Source organism: Scyliorhinus canicula, chromosome 31 (assembly GCF_902713615.1).
Source record: "Scyliorhinus canicula chromosome 31, sScyCan1.1, whole genome shotgun sequence".
Taxonomy (NCBI): Eukaryota; Metazoa; Chordata; class Chondrichthyes; order Carcharhiniformes; family Scyliorhinidae; genus Scyliorhinus; species Scyliorhinus canicula.
In genome coordinates, this window is record NC_052176.1 from 1,147,814 (window position 1) to 1,168,731 (window position 20,918).

General features: G+C 54.4%; 1 long non-coding RNA gene across 1 annotated transcript; it reads right to left on the reverse strand.

Moving 5' to 3' along the window:
- Positions 1-840: 840 nt before the first annotated feature.
- On the reverse strand, positions 841-19,744 carry LOC119958951. Its single transcript, XR_005459113.1, has 4 exons — positions 19,606-19,744; positions 5,013-5,090; positions 4,677-4,898; positions 841-954 (listed from the first exon to the last, which is right to left on the reverse strand). It is a non-coding gene; the product is annotated as an uncharacterized LOC119958951 (long non-coding RNA).
- Between the last annotated feature and the right edge of the window lie 1,174 nt (positions 19,745-20,918).

A 20,918-nucleotide genomic window follows, 5' to 3' on the forward strand; every position in this document is an offset into this window, starting at 1 on the left:
AGTACTGACCCTCTGACAGTGCAGCACTCCCTCAGTACTGACCCTCTGACAGTGCGGCACTCCCTCAGTACTGACCCTCTGACAGTGCAGCACTCCCTCAGTACTGACCCTCTGACAGTGCAGCACTCCCTCAGTACTGACCCTCTGACAGTGCGGCGCTCCCTCAGTACTGACCCTCTGACAGTGCGGCTCCCTCAGTACTGACCCTCTGACAGTGCGGCACTCCCTCAGTACTGACCCTCTGACAGTGTGTCACTCCCTCAGTACTGACCCTCTGACAGTGGGGCACTCCCTCAGTACTGACCCTCTGACAGTGCTGCACTCCCTCAGTACTGACCCTCTGACAGTGCGGCACTCCCTCAGTACTGTCCCTCTGACAGTGCGCACTCCCTCAGTACTGACCCTCTGACAGTGCGGCACTCCCTCAGTACTGACCCTCTGACAGTGCAGCACTCCCTCAGTACTGACCCTCTGACAGTGCGGCACTCCCTCAGTACTGACCCTCTGACAGTGCGGCACTCCCTCAGTACTGACCCTCTGACAGTGCGGCACTCCCTCAGTACTGACACTGGGTGGGATAGCCTAGAATCTGGGATAGAGTCTCTGTACAGTGGGCTCTGACTGGGAAGCGTCTTTCCAGCCACTGGGCGTTTTGCATCTTGCTCCATTTTAAATGCAGCATCAATCTGGCCTGCACAATGGTTCAAAACCAGGAACTCCACATCTCCTCACAGAGGTGAGCAGTCCCACACCGGCCTGGTGCCAGAATACTGCCGATTACAGCTCCTCACCCCCACATACCCAACACAGAGACGCAGTGCTGCGCAGCATCAAATCAACATTACCTCTTGGCCCTAATGTCGGGCGTGGCCCAATTTCCATGGATCTCGATCCGGGGGGTCCCTGCTGCATATGAACCATTTCCTGCTGCTGCCGTTCGCGTTCGTGTAAGGCCTGAGAGAGAGGGGGGGGTGGGGGAGACAGAGAGAGAGACACAGAGAGAGACAGCTTAGAGCGAGCTACAAATCATGCATTTGGAAACATATACGTACACTCTGTACATACATCCGAGACAGCTGACCATCCATACCTCACCTCCCCCCCTCCGATCCTCTTACACATGGATCCACGCTCATTGCCGCACACTTGCACTTTTACAAAGTGCCTGGTTCGCACAGATTCCACCTCCGGCTGCAGCCGGAGCCCAACACACCCAGCTCCCACACACCCAGCTCCCAAAGCATCCCGATCCCACACACCCAGCTCCCACAGCATCCCGATCCCACACACCCAGCTCCCACAGCATCCCGATCCCACACACCCAGCTCCCACAGCATCCCGATCCCACACACCCAGCTCCCACAGCATCCCGATCCCACACACCCAGCTCCCACTGCATCCCGATCCCACACACCCAGCTCCCACAGCATCCCGATCCCACTCACCCAGCTCCCACAGCATCCCGATCCCACACACCCAGCTCCCACAAGATCCCGATCCCACACACCCAGCTCCCACAGCATCCCGATCCCACACACCCAGCTCCCACAGCATCCCGATCCCACACACCCAGCTCCCACAGCATCCCGATCCCACACACCCAGCTCCCACAGCATCCCGATCCCACACACCCAGCTCCCACAGCATCCCGATCCCACACACCCAGCTCCCACAGCATCCCACACACCCAGCTCCCACAGCATCCCGATCCCACACACCCAGCTCCCACAGCATCCCGATCCCACACACCCAGCTCCCACAGCATCCCACACACCCAGCTCCCACAGCATCCCGATCCCACAGCATCCCGATCCCACACACCCAGCTCCCACAGCATCCCGATCCCACACACCCAGCTCCCACAGCATCCCGATCCCACACACCCAGCTCCCACAGCATCCCGATCCCACACACCCAGCTCCCACAGCATCCCGATCCCACACACCCAGCTCCCACAGCATCCCGATCCCACACACCCAGCTCCCACAGCATCCCGATCCCACACACCCAGCTCCCACAGCATCCCGATCCCACACACCCAGCTCCCACAGCATCCCGATCCCACACACCCAGCTCCCACAGCATCCCACACACCCAGCTCCCACAGCATCCCGATCCCACACACCCAGCTCCCACAGCATCCCACACACCAGCTCCCACAGCATCCCAATCCCACATACCCAGCTCCCACAGCATCCCGATCCCACACACCCAGCTCCCACAGCATCCCGATCCCACACACCAGCTCCCACAGCATCCCGATCCCACACACCCAGCTCCCACAGCATCCCGATCCCACACACCCAGCTCCCACTGCATCCCGATCCCACACACCCAGCTCCCACAGCATCCCGATCCCACACACCCAGCTCCCACAGCATCCCGATCCCACACACCCAGCTCCCACAGCATCCCGATCCCACACACCCAGCTCCCACAGCATCCCGATCCCACAAACCCAGCTCCCACAGCATCCCGATCCCACACACCCAGCTCCCACAGCATCCCGATCCCACACACCCAGCTCCCACAGCATCCCGATCCCACACACCCAGCTCCCACAGCATCCCGATCCCACACACCCAGCTCCCACAGCATCCCGATCCCACACACCCAGCTCCCACAGCATCCCGATCCACACACCCAGCTCCCACAGCATCCCGATCCCACACACCCAGCTCCCACAGCATCCCGATCCCACACACCCAGCTCCCACAGCATCCCGATCCCACACACCCAGCTCCCACAGCATCCCACACACCCAGCTCCCACAGCATCCCGATCCCACACACCCAGCTCCCACAGCATCCCGATCCCACACACCCAGCTCCCACAGCATCCCACACACCCAGCTCCCACAGCATCCCGATCCCACACACCCAGCTCCCACAGCATCCCGATCCCACACACCCAGCTCCCACAGCATCCCGATCCCACACACCCAGCTCCCACAGCATCCCGATCCCACACACCCAGCTCCCACAGCATCCCGATCCCACACACCCAGCTCCCACAGCATCCCGATCCCACACACCCAGCTCCCACAGCATCCCGATCCCACACACCCAGCTCCCACAGCATCCCGATCCCACACACCCAGCTCCCACAGCATCCCGATCCCACACACCCAGCTCCCGCATCCCGATCCCACACACCCAGCTCCCACAGCATCCCGATCCCACACACCCAGCTCCCACAGCATCCCGATCCCACACACCCAGCTCCCACAGCATCCCGATCCCATACTCCCAGCTCCCACAGCATCCCGATCCCAGCTCCCACAGCATCCCGATCCAGCTCCCACAGCATCCCGATCCCACACACCCAGCTCCCACAGCATCCCGATCCCACACACCCAGCTCCCGCATCCCGATCCCACACACCCAGCTCCCACAGCATCCCGATCCCACACACCCAGCTCCCACAGCATCCCGATCCCACACACCCAGCTCCCACAGCATCCCGATCCCATACTCCCAGCTCCCACAGCATCCCGATCCCAGCTCCCACAGCATCCCGATCCCAGCTCCCACAGCATCCCGATCCCACACACCCAGCTCCCACAGCATCCCGATCCCACACACCCAGCTCCCACAGCATCCCGATCCCATACTCCCAGCTCCCACAGCATCCCGATCCCAGCTCCCACAGCACCCGATCCCACACACCCAGCTCCCACAGCATCCCGATCCCACACACCCAGCTCCCACAGCATCCCGATCCCAGCTCCCACAGCATCCCGATCCCACACACCCAGCTCCCACAGGATCCCGATCCCACACACCCAGCTCCCACAGCATCCCGATCCCACACACCCAGCTCCCACAGCATCCCGATCCCACACACCCAGCTCCCACGGCATCCCGATCCCACACACCCAGCTCCCACAGCATCCCGATCCCACACACCCAGCTCCCACAGCATCCCGATCCCACACACCCAGCTCCCACAGCATCCCGATCCCACACACCCAGCTCCCACAGCATCCCGATCCCAGCTCCCACAGCACCCGATCCCACACACCCAGCTCCCACAGCATCCCGATCCCACACACCCAGCTCCCACAGCATCCCGATCCCACACACCCAGCTCCCACAGCATCCCGATCCCGGACATTCAGCTCCCACAGGCTCCCAAAGGGGGCCGGGGCTGTGGGAAAATATGAGACAGATTAATCACGGATCAGGTTGGGGCAGAATCAAAGGGCAGAACGGCCTCCTCTGTGACCCGGCCGCCGACCCCTGGAGAACCGTCTGCCAACCCGACCTCCGACCCCACAACCCGGCCCCTGACCCCACAACCCGCCCGCCGACGGCGATCCGGCCATCGACCCCGCGACCCGGCTGCCGACCCCGCGACCTGGCTGGCGACCCCGCGACCTGGCTGCCGACCCCGCGACCCGGCTGCCGACTCCGCGACCCGGCTGCCGACCCCGCGACCCGGCTGCCGACCCCGCGACCCGGCTGCCGACCCCGCGACCTGGCTGCCGACCCCGCGACCTGGCTGCCGACCCGCGAACCGGCTGTACCCCGACCTTGTGGTGTAAGCACTAACTGAACAAAGCCGTACACAAGCACACCGGCTTCCCATTGTTCCCCTCCCCTCGTTCCCCAGCTACCCCCCCCCCCCCCCCCCCCCCCCCACCTGCACCCCCTCCCGCTGTGCCAGTCATTTACCTGCTTTGCCCTCTCCTCCTGCTGGATCAGGATGGCCGCCTGCTGTTGTGCCAGTTTGAGTCGCTCCTCCTCGGACAGGGTAGACGGGTCCACCGAGGGCATGTGGAGACGCGGGCCCATTCCCGGCGGGACCACGCCCAGGGGGAAGCCCATCTGCATCCCAGGTGGAAGGGGCATGCGGGAAATTCCCATCGTGCGGGGAGGGAGCTGCATCCCAGGCACCTGGCAGAGAGGAAACAGAGAGGTTAGCCGGGCGAGCGAGGGTCGTGCCAAACCCGACACCACCCCCCTCACGTCAGGGTGGCGAGATGACAACACTGGCGACGGCCAGCTTACCTGCCCGGGCAGCGGTGGCAATGGGTGCCCCTTATCCATGTCATCGCCTCGCAAAGGTCGGGTCAAGGCCACTCCATTCTGTGAAGGCAGGAAGCAGAGGATCGGTCAGAGCTACCACAGGATACAGAACTGGAACCAGTCACTGAGCAGCTAGCATCAAAAACCCCCTCGGTGAGAATATATCTCCAGGTAAACCCACCCTCCATCAATAATTAAAGCAGAACTCGAGTGACGAGGCTGCTAAATATCGATCTTCACCCGGCACATCTTTGGGTTGGGGGGGGTGAGACCCACGCAGACACGGGGAGAATGTGCAAACTCCACACGGACAGTGACCCAGGGCCGGGATTCGTACCCGGGTCCTCAGCTCCGCAAGGCAGCAGTGCTAACCACTGCGCCACCGTGCTGCCTAAACTTACCGAAACGTAAATATCCCCCGACAGCGCGGATGCCGAGGGGACTGGGAAATCGGGAATTGGGTTTAAAATTGAGGGCTGTCCCAGCGAAGTCCCAGATGAGGGGGAATCTCTTCTCCCGACTCTCATTCACCTGTGGAATTCACTATCCCAGAGAGCAGCGGGGGCTGTGGGTCATCAACTATATTTGGGGCTGACAGCTTTGCAGAATGGTTTAACTGAGCATTTGTAATGCCGGAGCGGACAAGGCGACGGAGAGAGTGCTGGAGAACAGGCGTCCAGCAGACAGGCGTCTGATGGCTGGCAGAGACAGAACGGGCCGAAGGGCCTCGTTCCGTGCTGTAAATCCGGAGGACTCTACAAGGGGGCGGAGGGTTAAGGGATCAGGCAGGAAAGGGGATGCAAGGCCACAATTAGATCAGACTTGATCACGCTGCCGTTGGATACAACCAAAGCTGGTTCCATACAGTCCTCCAAAGACTCTCCTGCCGTTTCAGAGCGAGTCACGGGGTCAGAGTTTTCACAGCACGAGGCCATTCAATCTCACTCAGTCTCGGCTTCAAGGAGCCGAACAGGTCTGCAACCCCAATAGGTTACAGAGATAGGGAGGGTTACAGGGGCTGGAGGAGGTTACAGAGATAGGGAGGGTTGGAGGGGACGGGAGGAGGTTACAGAGATAGGGAGGGTTGGAGGGGCTGGAGGAGGTTACAGAGATAGGGAGGGTTGGAGGGGACGGGAGGAGGTTACAGAGATAGGGAGGGTTGTAGGGGCTGGAGGACATTACAGAGGTAAGAAGGGTTATAAGGGCTGAAGGAGGTTACAGAGATAGGGAGGGTTGTAGGGGCTGGAGGAGGTTACAGAGATAGGGAGGGTTGTCGGGGCTGGAGGAGGTTACAGAGATAGGGAGGGTTGTCGGGGCTGGGGGAGGTTACAGAGATATGGAGGGTTGTCGGGGCTGGAGGAGGTTACAGAGATATGGAGGGTTGTCGGGCTGGAGGAGGTTACAGAGATATGGAGGGTTGTCGGGGCTGGAGGAGGTTACAGAGATATGGAGGGTTGTCGGGCTGGAGGAGGTTACAGAGATAGGGAGGGGTGTCGGGGCAGGAGGAGGTTACAGAGATAGGGAGGGGTGTAGGGACTGGAGGAGGTTACAGAGATAGTGAGGGTTGTCGGGGCTGGAGGAGGTTACAGAGATATGGAGGGTTGTCGGGGCTGGAGGAGGTTACAGAGATAGGGAGGGTTGTCGGGGCTGGAGGAGGTTACAGAGATATGGAGGGTTGTCGGGCTGGAGGAGGTTACAGAGATATGGAGGGTTGTCGGGGCTGGAGGAGGTTACAGAGATATGGAGGGTTGTCGGGCTGGGGGAGGTAATTACTATCCATTTGACAGATATATTTTATTTACTTAATAAATTTAGAGTACCCAATTCATTTTTTCTAATTAAGGGGCAATTTAGTGTGGCCAATCCACCTACCCTGCACATCTTTGGGTTGTGGGGGCGAAACCCACGCAGACACGGGGAGAATGTGCAAACTCCACACGGACAGTGACCCAGAGCCGGGATCGAACCTGGGACGTCGGCACAGTGAGGCTGCAGTGCTAACCCACTGCGCCACCGTGCTGCCCTGTCCATGTGACAGATTAAGAATGAATTCTAAGGGCAGTACGGTGGCGCAGTGGTTAGCCCTGCTGCCTCACGGCGCCGAGGTCCCAGGTTCGATCCCGGCTCTGGGTCACTGTCCGTGTGGAGTTTGCACATTCTCCCCGTGTCTGCGTGGGTTTTCACCCCCACAACCCAAAGATGTGCAGGGTAGGTGGATTGGCCATGCTAAATTGCCCCTTAATTGGAAAAAATGAATTGCGTACTCTAAAATTTTAAACAAAGGAATGAATTCTAATTGTGGAAGTTGGTGGATCTGATGTTTGCTGGTGTTTTAGGATCTGCAGCCTGTCAAAATCATTCTAATTTTAAATTGTTAAAGATTTGAACCCTGCGTCATACATGCAACAAGCTGAAAATAAATCCTTTTGTTATATTTCTGAGAGCATTCTTCCTCCGCAGCGTCTGAATGAAAGTTCTCCACAACAGACCCTCAATCAGCCAGGGCTGTCAATGGTGTTGGAGTGCTCCTGACTGCCCCCTGCTGTCACTGTCCATTCAATGCTGCCGTTCTTTATAGTGAGATATTGATAACAGCAGCATCCATGTGTAACACAGGAACAGACCATTCGGCCTATCTGCTGGTGTTACTGACCCACACCATCCTCGTCCCAAGCCCCTCTACACCTCCCCCATTAACCTATCCTTCTATTCCTCTCTCCCTTGTGCTTATCCAGCTTCCCGCCGTAAATGTATTGACACTATTCACCTTGATCGTTCCCCGTGGGAGCGAGTCCCACATTCTCCCCCCTCCCCGTGGCAGCGAGCCCCACATTCTCCCCACTCCCCGTGGGAGCGAGTCCCACATTCTCCCCACTCCCCGTGGGAGCGAGCCCCACATTCTCCCCACTCCCCGTGGGGATCGAGTCCCACATTCTCCCCCACTCCCCGTGGGAGCGAGTCCCACATTCTCCCCACTCCCCGTGGCAGCGAGCCCCACATTCTCCCCACTCCCCGTGGGAGGGTGTCCCACATTCTCCCCACTCCCCGTGGGAGGGAGTCCCACATTCTCCCCACTCCCCCGTGGGAGCGAGTCCCACATTCTCCCCACTCCCCGTGGGAGCAAGTCCCACATTCTCCCCACTCCCCGTGGGAGGGAGTCCCACATTCTCCCCACTCCCTGTGGGGAGCGAGTCCCACATTCTCCCCACTCCCCGTGGGAGCGAGTCCCACATTCTCCCCCACTCCCTGTGGGAGCAAGTCCCACATTCTCCCCACTCCCCGTGGGAGGGAGTCCCACGTTCTCCCCCACTTCCCGTGGGAGTGAGACCCACATTCTCCCCACTCCCCGTGGGAGCGAGTCCCACATTCTCCCCCACTCCCTGTGGGAGCGAGTCCCACATTCTCCCCACTCCCCGTGGGAGCGAGTCCCACATTCTCCCCACTCCCCCTGGGAGTGAGACCCACATTCTCCCCCACTCCCCAGTGGGAGGGAGTCCCACATTCTCCCCCACTCCCCGTGGGAGGGAGTCCCACATTCTCCCCACTCCCCGTGGGAGCGAGTCCCACATTCTCCCCACTCCCCGTGGGAGCGAGTCCCACATTCTCCCCACTCCCCGTGGGAGCGAGTCCCACATTCTCCCCACTCCCCGTGGGGAGTGAGTCCCACATTCTCCCCCACTCCCCGTGGGAGCGAGTCCCACATTCTCCCCATGGGAGTGAGTCCCACATTCTCCCCACTCCCCGTGGGAGCGAGTCCCACATTCTCCCCGTGGGAGTGAGTCCCACATTATCTCCACTCTACAGGTGGGTTGGGGTTTTGGGCGGGTTCGGGGTCACGTCAAGGGGTCAAGAGGTCAGGACCACATGTAAATATGGTGCCCCGATCCCGGCAAGCGGAGATCCTCAGTACAGACAATGGGACAAAGTGCAGCTTCGTCGGGGAGTTCCCCATTGAAGCCCCGAATTAATCATTATATAAAACATTCAGTTCAGGTACAGTATCTTGTAGCCATGCTGGCCACGCAAAATGGACACTGAGCCAAACTAAAATGGAAGGCTGCTGGGAAACAGACAGTTCAGCCAGAACAGCAGTCTGCAAAGAGCAGTTTGCATTCTGCAGCAGCAGAAACCAGTTTGGGCTCAGGTAAAGAGACCTTAGCTAGGTGCAAATGGCAAAACGCTTTGCATGCTAATGAGGCCATCAGACTTGAACACCCACACAATAGATACATTTGGTTCTGAATGGACACATTCCAATCAAGACCCAGACATCGAGGCACCAGAAACCTCCGAACAAAAGGACATAAGAAACGCCCCCTCCATCACGGAGACCCCCTCGCATTGGGGAATTAATCCAGTATCGATAAGAAATTGATCCAATAGGTAGAGCCCGCCCGAGAAGAGGGAAGGACAACGGAACCCCTATAAAAGATAGGGACCTCGTGTTGTCCGGTCTGTTAAACCTGTGCTCCGGCCCCGACTGACACCTGGTATCCTGACTCCAGCCGTTGAGCACCAGCCGCCGAAACCGTAAGTTCAACGCTCGCTACGCGATCCAAGCCCACTAGACTCCCAAGTGCCAGAACGCTTGCTGAAGGCTGCAGACAAAACCAGGACGAAGGCCTCGTTCTCTGACCTTGCCTGTTCCTGTTAGATAAGTATTCTGTTTGCTTATGTTTAGTTGTAGCTTAGTCTCTTAGTGTGTGTGTGCATGAGTATTTATTATTAACTGTATAATAAATATTGATCGTTTGAACTTGACTAATCGGTGTATCGTCTTTATTACTTTGAACCCTTGAGGACCTGTGTTTCGTGCACATTTAGTGGCGACTCCGCCGGGACCCTGTTGTAAGTGGAAACACCACAGTGTCCAGGACCCTGAAATTTGAATTAGAACTCCAAATTGCAGAGAAAGAAAGAGATCACAAGTATTCAAGGTGTTCAAAATAATAAGCGAAATTCGGAAGTGTGTTTTAGTGCATGCGTACTAACAGGGCTGTAAGGTAAAACTGAAAGCTTTTTGTTGCGACAAACTTTCGGTAGTTTTGTGATCGGAAAATAGCGTAAGCCGTACCCTTTTTACGAAACACCACCCCAGCAACCCCCTGTTCCAAATTATAAAAAGAGAGTCAGAGGAAATGGCCATGCAGGCAATGGAACGTCTGATGGACCCAGAAAGGTTTGTGGTCGCAGCGACCAGCAGCAGTAGCAGAGTAGGCCAGTGTCCCACGTGGGAGCTGGAACTCCGCAAATATTTACAAGGAAAGGGATGGCCCCTTTGGAAAGAGTTTTGTGCAAATGAGGAGACAGGTCCCGGAAGTATAGGTCATACTTGGTGGGAGAACCTCTCTCAGATACACAAAAGAGTTTAGGTAAAGCACGCAAGCCGATGGCGATTGTGTCCTGCTTGGCACAGTTGCGAGGCGCAGAGGAGGTCATCAGGACGCTCCGGGCAGATTTAGAGGAAAGGAACCGAATGAGTAAGGTCGATGTCAGGGACATCGAGAAAGAAAACCTGGATCTTAAAGGGAAGTTGGCAGAGAAGGGTAGAGAGGTGGATGATGCCAAGAGGGCTCACCAGTCTTGTCTAGCTCATCTGAACAGTTCCCAGACCCAGTATGAGAAAGCCTATCAGGACGTGCAACGTGCCGTTCTGATAAGACAGGAATCGGAAAAGCAGGTGGAGGCATTGCAGAGGCAATGCTCCGATCTCAAAGCAGCTTTGAGAGCACTCCATGCTGCAACAACCGAACAAAGACAAAGCACAGTTGACCACGCGAAATGCAGAAAACAGATTGCGGAACTGCAATCTCTGCTTTCGGTGCAGAATGGCTTCCAAAGCACCTTTGGAGCTCAGTTAGATGGGGAAAATGCCCCAGATTGGCAGGAATTAAGCGAGACAGCGCAGCGTTATGTTCAGGGAACATGTGCGCCCGCAGCTCAGCAGAAACGACAGGCACCCCAACCCCCCACAGCTCAGATCATAACCGCACCCATGAATCCCGTAACCACACAGAGGAAAGCCGAATCAGAAGGCGCCCCAGACATAACTTACACCACCCCTTTAACAGTAACCCAGCTAAGGGACGCTTGTGAAAAGATCACTCCGTTCCTCCCCACCGCAGACCCCCACCAGTTCTTCGCGAAAGTAAAACAGCAGGCTACCATGTACGGCCTGGATGAGAGAGAGCAGGTTAAGCTCACCGTGCTGAGCTTAGACCCGAGTGTAGTGGCAGCCCTCCCCGACCCACAAAACGTGGCAGGAGGCAGCCTAGAGGAGATGCACACTGCCATTTTAGATGCCATAGGGTACAATAGAGGTGACCCCGTAGAAGGATTGAATAAGTGCAGGCAGAAGAGATCCGAACACCCCACAGCATTCGCCGGAAGGCTGTGGATTCATTTCAGCGCAGTTTTCGGACAGTTAGACAGAGCGCATTTAACCCGCGAAAACATGGTTAAGTGGACGCGCACAATTATCTCACACGCAACAGAAGCAGGACAGAGCGCTTGCAATAATTACGACCCCTCAGAAGAGGCCCATAACGAAAAATGGGTCCTGAAAAGATTGTCCCGCGCTTGGGAGCAATCGCTTCAGGCAAAAGGAAAGGTTAGATCCCCAGAGGAGGCTCAGGCTGCTGCAGATATCCAAGCAGTCAGAGAGCACCAGAAGCCCGCATGGGTAAATGAAGGCAAGAGCAGCCCTCAACAGAAAGGACAGGAATGCTATAACTGTGGACAGTTAGGGCATTGGGCAAAAGAATGCCAAGCACCCCAGCGATCTCAGAGAGGCCAGCAGACAGGCACTCTGAACCGCAACAAGGCAAAACCCATCCACAATGTAACAGTACAGTCAGGACCCACCAATGTGGACGAGACGAACTGACGGTGTTCGGGCTCCCCCACTTGGGTCTGTGACACACTATGGGACTCATCAGGGAGGCCCGTAGTCACGGCGAAAGTAAAAGGGAAGCCCATAGAGTTATTGTGGGACACAGGAGGATCCCGCACCACCATTAACTCCACAACCACGGCACACGCAGACACGTGGCCGACCACCTCCACCATCACACTTAGCGGGTTCACCGGACACTCGCAGCAGGGACATATCACAGCACCCGTAGCGATCCAGCTAGGGAACATTAGCACAAGGCACCCCGTAGTTTTAGTAAATCTTCCCCGGACAGCAGAGCACATCCTGGGGATAGATTTTATGAACGCCCACAGCTTGTCGTTCGACCCAGTGAACCAGTGTGTCTGGCGAATGGCGAGATCAGACAGAGCCCCAGCCACCCTCACAGTAGGAGACTACGCTAATCGGATTAGCGCAGTGGGAGAGTACTCATTCGACCTGACTACACTCCACACCGACCGACAAATTAAGGCCCTACTAAACAAACACAGGACAGCATTTGCAAGTCACCGTCATGACTGTGGCAGAATGACTGGACAAGTTCATGTTACCGGACAGGACCCCCGACCGCAAAAGCAGTATAGATTTCCCCTTGAAGCAGAGGTGGAAATAGAAAAAGTTATAGGCAGCTTGTTGGACCAAGGTGTACTGAGAACGGTAGCCTCCACAACAATGCCCCTATTTGGCCAGTGAGGAAGCCCGATGGATCATGGCGTCTGACCATCGATTATCGGGAACTCAACAAAGTAACCCCCGCAGTAGCCCCAACGGTAGCTACTAGTCCCGAGACCATGCTCAAGCAGGGTCTCAACGCCAAGTACTTCACGGTATTGGACATCAGTAATGGATTCTGGTCAATACCATTGGCAAAAGCGTGCCAATACAAATTCGCATTCACTTTTAAAACGCAGCAGTACACGTGGACATGCCTCCCACAAGGATTCCACAATTCCCCCTCCATTTTCCACCGACAGCTGGCAAGTGGATTAGAAAAATTTTCCCGACCCGAATGTCTGGTACAGTATGTAGACGACCTACTACTGCAGACAGACACAAAGGCAGAGCACATTTCGCTTCTGGCCGAACTCCTAGAACTCTTAACTGAAATTGGCTGTAAAGTTAACCCGAAAAAGGCCCAAATATTGGAAAGTAAAGTGATGTATTTGGGATCAGTCATCACGCACGGCAAACGCGAGATCGAATTCAAAAGAATTGATTCGATCGTCAAATTGCCCCTTCCCAAAATGTATCAGCCCTCCGGTCGTTTTTAGGACTGGTTGGCTATTGTCGGAACCACATAGACGGATTCGCGACAAAAGCCGCCCCACTTTCAGACCTCCTTAAGAAAGGAGCCCCCTGGGAATGGCTTCCGCAGCATACAGGCGCTGTGGAAGAGTTGAAACGAGCCCTTAGTGCAGCACCCGCGCTGCTAGTCCCCGACCAACTTTCACCGTACGCAATAGAGGTAGCGAGCACAGATCTGACCCTCTCGGCCGTGTTGCTTCAGGAACGGCACGAGCAGCTAAGACCAGTGGCTTATGCCTCCCGACTGTTAGACCCGGTAGAACAAGGATTTTCAGCCTGTGAGAGGCACCTCCTTGCTGTCTTCTGGGCAGTGCAGTATTTCTCATACATCACCGGACTCAACCCCATTACTATTCTGACCGAACACACACCCACACAGCTACTACTAGACGGTCGACTGAAGGACGGTTCAGTTAGCCAGATTAGGGCAGCTAGGTGGACCCTACTTTTACAAGGACGGGACATTACAGTGAAACGGACACGCACCCACACATACTTAGCAGACAACCTCCAATACCCCGGACAGCCCCATGACTGTGAAATTGTAGCTCCCCTGCATAACACAGGACCCTTTTTAGCAAAAACACCCCCCAGGAAGATAGGGAACCCGAAACAAAGCCCCCAGCCCACAGACACGTGTGGACCCTTGAGGATTTATGTAGACGGTTCCTCCACAGTTTTAAATGGTGAGCGTATCACAGGATGCGGCATCTATGTAGAGGACGCGCAGGGGCGCGCTCTCGAAGAGATAGCTCTTAAGTTACCAGGTCACTTAGGCGCGCAGGCAGCAGAGCTAGCAGCCATAGCGTACATAGTGGACCACCCCGATTCTTTCCCCAGCCCAGCAGACATATATTCAGACAGCTTATATGTCTGCAATAGCCTAACAGATTTTCTGCCCCTGTGGAGGACACGAGGTTTTGTCTCCGCAGACGGAAAACCCCTTCCATCAGCCCCCTTACTCCAGCATATTTTAGAGAAAGCGAAGGACAGGACCTTCGGCATTATAAAAGTTCGAAGCCACCATAGGTCATCACCCCCTGGGAATGTAAAAGCCGACGCGTTGGCTAAGGCAGGTTCCAGGAGAGGACACTTATGGACCCCCCCAGCTAGCGCACCAGCTAGCACCCCTGTGAGCGCAGTCCAAGTCTCACAGACTGATATTAAAGATCTCGTGGCAGCACAAAACAGGACGGAGACCTCAGGGAGGTTTTCAAGGGAAACTTTGTGCCTGCTTACGAGCACTTCAAACACGCACTGACCACACATGAGGGTGTGATCATTAAGGACCGACTTTATGTGGTCCCACAGCAGGACAGGAATCAGATGATTGCCTTGTTCCATGACGGACACGGGCATCAGGGAATTGATGCAACAACGAGGCACCTCAGGCAACTCTGTTGGTGGCCTAATCTCAGGAATGATGTAACGCACTACATAGAGAATTGCCTGATTTGTGCTCAGAATAACCCGGAGAGGTATTCTAGGAAGGCACAACTTCGGCATACTCGCCCAGTTAACGGCCCTTGGACAAACCTCCAGATCGACTTTATAGGTCCATTGCCCCCTTGTCGGAATGGCTATAAATACGTTCTGGTGGTGATAGATACCTTTACCAAATGGGTAGAGGCATTTCCCTCACGAACAAATACAGCAAAGACAGCTGCAAAGATCCTGACCCACCACATCTTCACGAGATGGGGTTTACCCCGAAGTATCGATTCGGACCAGGGATCTCACTTACAGGACGGGTCATGAGGAACGTCCTGACAATATTCGGAATCAAACAGAACTTCCACATTGCGTATCATCCACAGTCCAGCGGGATTGTGGAGCGCATGAATCGGACCCTAAAAACTACCCTTAGGAAAATGGTTCAAGAGAACAATTCCACATGGGATTCAGTGCTCCCATTTGCACTTATGTTCATAAGGAACACTGTCTCCACATCGACAGGATACACACCACATACACTCATGACCGGACGCCCTATGAAAGGTACAGAATTCCTTTTAGGACTGGACATGACAAGCCCCGAAGTGACGGCCCTCACACATGAAAAGGCAGTTAAAGAACTAGTTGAGACTGTGAGGTCTGCACAGATCGCAGCCGCAGTCCAGCTAGGGAAACGCCGACAGCAACGGACTGCCTGTTTCAATAAGACCGTACACACCACAGAATTCCAAGTTGGGCAACAGGTAATGTTATCTGTTTATAACCCCAGCAGTTTTTTGGCTCCAAAATATTCCGGTCCCTACTCAATTTCGGACAAAATTAGCCCCTCCGTGTACAGAATAAAGTATCCTAATGGGAAGACCGCGTGGTTCCATATAAACCAGTTAAAGGCATATGGAACACAGGCCAACCATGCTCACCATGTCCTGCTGGATGCAGCAGAACACTTCACCCCGCCCACCAGAGACACTTTTCCACCATCCCCCTCACAGACCAGTTCATCAACGGACTCGCCCACGACTCCGCCCACAGACCACCACAGACCACGCCCCGACACGCCCACAAGCTGCCACAGCAGAGACAGTAGGACAGACACTGACTCTGAAGACAGCGACAGCACACAGCCATACAGCCCACACTGCACCACCTACGACCCCGACTCCAGTGACCCCATGGAAGTCACTTACCTTAAAAACCCCGAACCACCACCCGACCCCGACTACCCCGACAACACACTCGACGCTACACAATGGCACAGGGACAATTCCTACAGACTTGTCCGCAATGATGAGAGTGACCCCCAGTCACACAACTCCAAAATAGCATGCCTGATCCACACAAGGGTGTGGGATCCGGGAGAGCAGGACGACACGGTGTCTGACTCCCGACACGGCAACCCCTTTGTGACCCTGTTCACAGAGGCAGAATCAAAGTGAGGTGTCCAGATGATGTAAGATAGGAATCGTTTGAGGGAAACGATGTCCTTTCTGATGGAACCTGCACGTATGTTTGTCTTCGTTTTATGTTTGTTTGTTTTCAGGAATGTACATTGTTCAGCTGGAGGATGGACATCTTCTTTTCAGCTGAAAAGATTGTGACCACCTCACATACACGTTAGCTTGTCCGCAGATACTTCTGAGAACTTCGGTTTGATTGGAGATCTTTTCCAAAGTTGTAAGGCCACACGCCAAATAGTTTATCTGCAGATATCTCTGAGAACTTCAGTTGTATCCTCTGGTGAACCGACACGGTTCACGACTTGTTCCCTGTTTTCAGAACGGAGCATCTTGGCTCCCTTGGTTTTTTAGGTGCCCCTCTATTCGGCGAAATAGAGGCTGCAAGTCATGGTTAACACATTCGTACCCGTTTTCTCCAGGTTACTCAGGCAGTGGACAAACGGCACTGAGGACCCGCCCTGTCTGAGAACCAACCCTTGGTCAGCCAAGCTCGGGTATGGCACAGCACGCCCTACCCGGGGATCCCATCCAACTCGTACCCGTAGCGGCCCATACGCAACTCATTCGGATGTTTCTTTCCAAATTTGTTTTCATTTTAGGTTAGGTAGCCCTTCGGCCGCCATCCCACATGCTATTTACATCCGGAAACATTCGGATGGTAAACTAGCAAAGCCTGCGAGACGGCTCGCAGAAGGAAGGATTGTTAGGTGTATGCTGGTCTTTAAATTCGCTTTTTGAAAAAAAAAAATGAGGGGAGTCACAGGGTGTGACTTAGCCAGTCATTTTAAGGGTCAATTGGGATTTGAAAGACAGATGCACTAACAAGTAAAGGTCTTAAACTGTGTATTGACAGATACTGTGCTTGATCCAAAGGTTTCAAAGGACGAGACAGAGGTCGAAGCCAGGATTGTCAATACCGGAGGAAGAAGGAAGAGAAAGAAGAAGAACAGCAAAATGATGGAAGCCCACTTATTACTATTTAATGTCATATGTATATGTGTGGAAACAAGACACGTTCCCCCACAACCCCCACCGTAAATGTTTCTAGTACAGCAAACCCCCAGTGCTCAGCTCTGATCAGCGAGGTTCAGACCTGGTGTACTAAATTCATGACGTGGTACTCCATGTCCTACATAATCGAATCACTGTTGGTGATTGCGATCCTCACCATCCTAGTGCAGACCCTCAGGTTGAGGAAATGGAAGAGGAGAGCCTCTCGTTCCAGCACCTCACCCATCTATAGAGTGCAATCCCCCATCTTCGGATTCCACCAAACCCCTCAACCCCTCACTGATTACAACACTCTGTAAATAAAATTCAGCCATGTATTATATTGTTCCATACTCGACTGCCGAGTTGGGAAGTGTGATGTTGTGGTGTGAATGGTTAAGATTTTAGAGTGATTAAATGTTTAAGTTAAGGTTAAGGTTAATAGTGATAGGTAGAGGTTCCCAATTGTAGTAATGCATGTCCCTTTGACATAGGGCCAAGTAGAAATGTTAGTTAAATTTTTTTTTCTCTTCTTCCCATAGTTTAGAACAGAGTAGAACAGGAACTGGCAAGAGGTCAGAACACAAGGAGGCAAAGTACATAGGTGATCCTTCACAATAGTATGATTGTGAGGATCACAAGGAGGGAATGTAGCCATGCTGGCCACGCAAAATGGACACTGAGCCAAACTAAAATGGAAGGCTGCTGGGAAACAGACAGTTCAGCCAGAACAGCAGTCTGCAAAGAGCAGTTTGCATTCTGCAGCAGCAGAAACCAGTTTGGGCTCAGGTAAAGAGACCTTAGCTAGGTGCAAATGGCAAAACGCTTTGCATGCTAATGAGGCCATCAGACTTGAACACCCACACAATAGATACATTTGGTTCTGAATGGACACATTCCAATCAAGACCCAGACATCGAGGCACCAGAAACCTCCGAACAAAAGGACATAAGAAACGCCCCCTCCATCACGGAGACCCCCTCGCATTGGGGAATTAATCCAGTATCGATAAGAAATTGATCCAATAGGTAGAGCCCGCCCGAGAAGAGGGAAGGACAACGGAACCCCTATAAAAGATAGGGACCTCGTGTTGTCCGGTCTGTTAAACCTGTGCTCCGGCCCCGACTGACACCTGGTATCCTGACTCCAGCCGTTGAGCACCAGCCGCCGAAACCGTAAGTTCAACGCTCGCTACGCGATCCAAGCCCACTAGACTCCCAAGTGCCAGAACGCTTGCTGAAGGCTGCAGACAAAACCAGGACGAAGGCCTCGTTCTCTGACCTTGCCTGTTCCTGTTAGATAAGTATTCTGTTTGCTTATGTTTAGTTGTAGCTTAGTCTCTTAGTGTGTGTGTGCATGAGTATTTATTATTAACTGTATAATAAATATTGATCGTTTGAACTTGACTAATCGGTGTATCGTCTTTATTACTTTGAATTTGACCTTGGAATACTTGTGACGTTGCCTATACGGCAGCTGGCGACTCCAGAGCTTAAATAATTACATAGAACAGAGCCTAGCAGTGTTAAGCACACGTCGAACTCGGAGGCGTGTTAATACACTCCAATAAACGCGTTTTACGCCCATAGTAAAACGTGCAACAATCTGAGCCACTATTGGGATCTGGTCCAGCATTTGTGACACTGTTAATAGCAATACTGGTGAGTCACCGGGAGGCAACTCGAGGGGCCTGGTCAGTCACTGGGAGCTGCCTCGAGGGGCTGGTCAGTCACTGGGAGCTGCCTCGAGGGGCTGGTCAGTAACTGGGAGCTGCCTCGAGGGGCCTGGTCACTGGGAGCTTCCCGCCGTAAATGTATTGACACTATTCACCTTGATCGTTCCCCGTGGGAGCGAGTCCCACATTCTCCCCACTCCCCGTGGGAGCGAGTCCCACATTCTCCCCCACTCCCCGTGGGAGCGAGTCCCACATTCTCCCCCACTCCCCGTGGGAGCGAGTCCCACATTCCCCCCCACTCCCCGTGGGAGCGAGTCCCACATTCCCCCCACTCCCCGTGGGAGCGATACCACATTCTCCCCACTCCCCGGGTTGAGAACTTTCTCCTGAATTCCCCCCGGATTTATTAGTCAGTCTAATTGATGGGCCCCCGAGTCCTGGTCCCCCCCCCCCCCCCTCACAATTGGAAACTCGTCTCTATTGAAGCTATTGAAGTTGTTGAAGCTGTTTGTATAGTTGAAGCTGCTGACAGAGGAAATATCGGTCTCTCCACCCCTGGGTCAGGTCTATGCACAGATAATAGGAGCAGCATACGGCCATTCAGCCCATCGAGCCTATTCCGGCAAACACCACCATGGATGATTGAGGCTTCAACTCAATCTCCCTGCTCTCCCCGTCCATCGATCTCAGTCTTCAATCTATTCAGCAACGGAGTATCCACAACCCCCCTCCCGGAGGTGGAGAATTCTAAAAATTCACCACCCTTTCCGTCTCACTCACCTGCAAACTGTAATTCTGTAGCCGTTCAATGAGCTCCTCTCGCACACCTTTGAAAATAGAAGACAGGAGTATCAGAGGAGCTGGTGGTTACAGCCGAGAAAGAGGCAACAACACATCCGTGCCTCCTCTATCATTGTTTCATTTTAAACCACTGAAATAGCCTCCCCCACCCCGCTAACTAATTATCTAGCTGTCCCCGGAACCATGGAGTCCTTGCACAGTAACAATGCTGTAATCTGGAGTATTTACAGAGGATAAGGATCCGTTTCCTCTTTGTTATCACGATGTGGGAGGTCACAGAGCCCTCAGCCTTACTGAACTAACCCTCCTCCACTTTGGTCACAGTTACAGGAGCATCCGTTCCTGTAACAGTCTGATAACCAGCCCCCGAAATCCTTCCAATAACTCGCGCTGCCCCAAGTGAGGGGTGCGAGGGTGTTTAAACCAACAGTGCGATGGGGAGGGGTATCTCCCCTCTCGGGATGTTCGGGACTTCTCAACAGAAGACAGTCGGCAGCTCAAAATGTAATTCCTTAACACGGAGGGTGGGGACTTTACACAGCAGGATATCTAGTGTCAGGATAGGGGGGGGGGGGGAGCAGCACAATGTTCATGGGGAACAGCAGGAAGCTCAGAAGGAAAGGTGGCGTTAATATTCCAGACGGCCGCCTCATCCAGACAGCAAACAAGACCTTAACTCTCCCTCTCTGCGGGCAATGGTGGATCTGCGATCGACTCTCAGTCAGGTAATGATTTCCAAATCTTATCGAAGGCAGTAAATGTGACACGCGATCAAATTTGATTTCTTTCCGTCTTCTTTTAAAATAAATTTAGAGTACCCAATTATTTTTTTTTCAACGAAGGGGCAATTTAGCCTGGCCAATCCACCTACCCTGCACATCTTTGGGTTGTGGGGGCGAAACCCACGCAGCCACGGGGGGGAATGTGCAAACTCCACACGGACAGTGACCCGGGGCCGGGATCGAACCTGGGACCTCGGCGCCGTGAGGCAGCAGTGCTAACCACTGCGCCACCCTGGGACACAATCAAATTAACTGTCAGGGCGGGCTGGGGTTGGGGGTTGAAAGGGCTCCTCCTGTTCCTAATGACACTGGACACGGACTGGGTCTGTGATCAGTCGCCCCGGATAAAAGGACAGAGTCTCGGACGGATCAAATCCGCTTCACATGCGACCAGTCATTTGGATGTTAAACCTGGACTAATGATCTAAACACACTGATTCGGGGAGTTTTTCGAGGTCACAAAGATGATTGATGCAGGTAGGGCAGTGGATGTTGTCTGTATGGACTTCA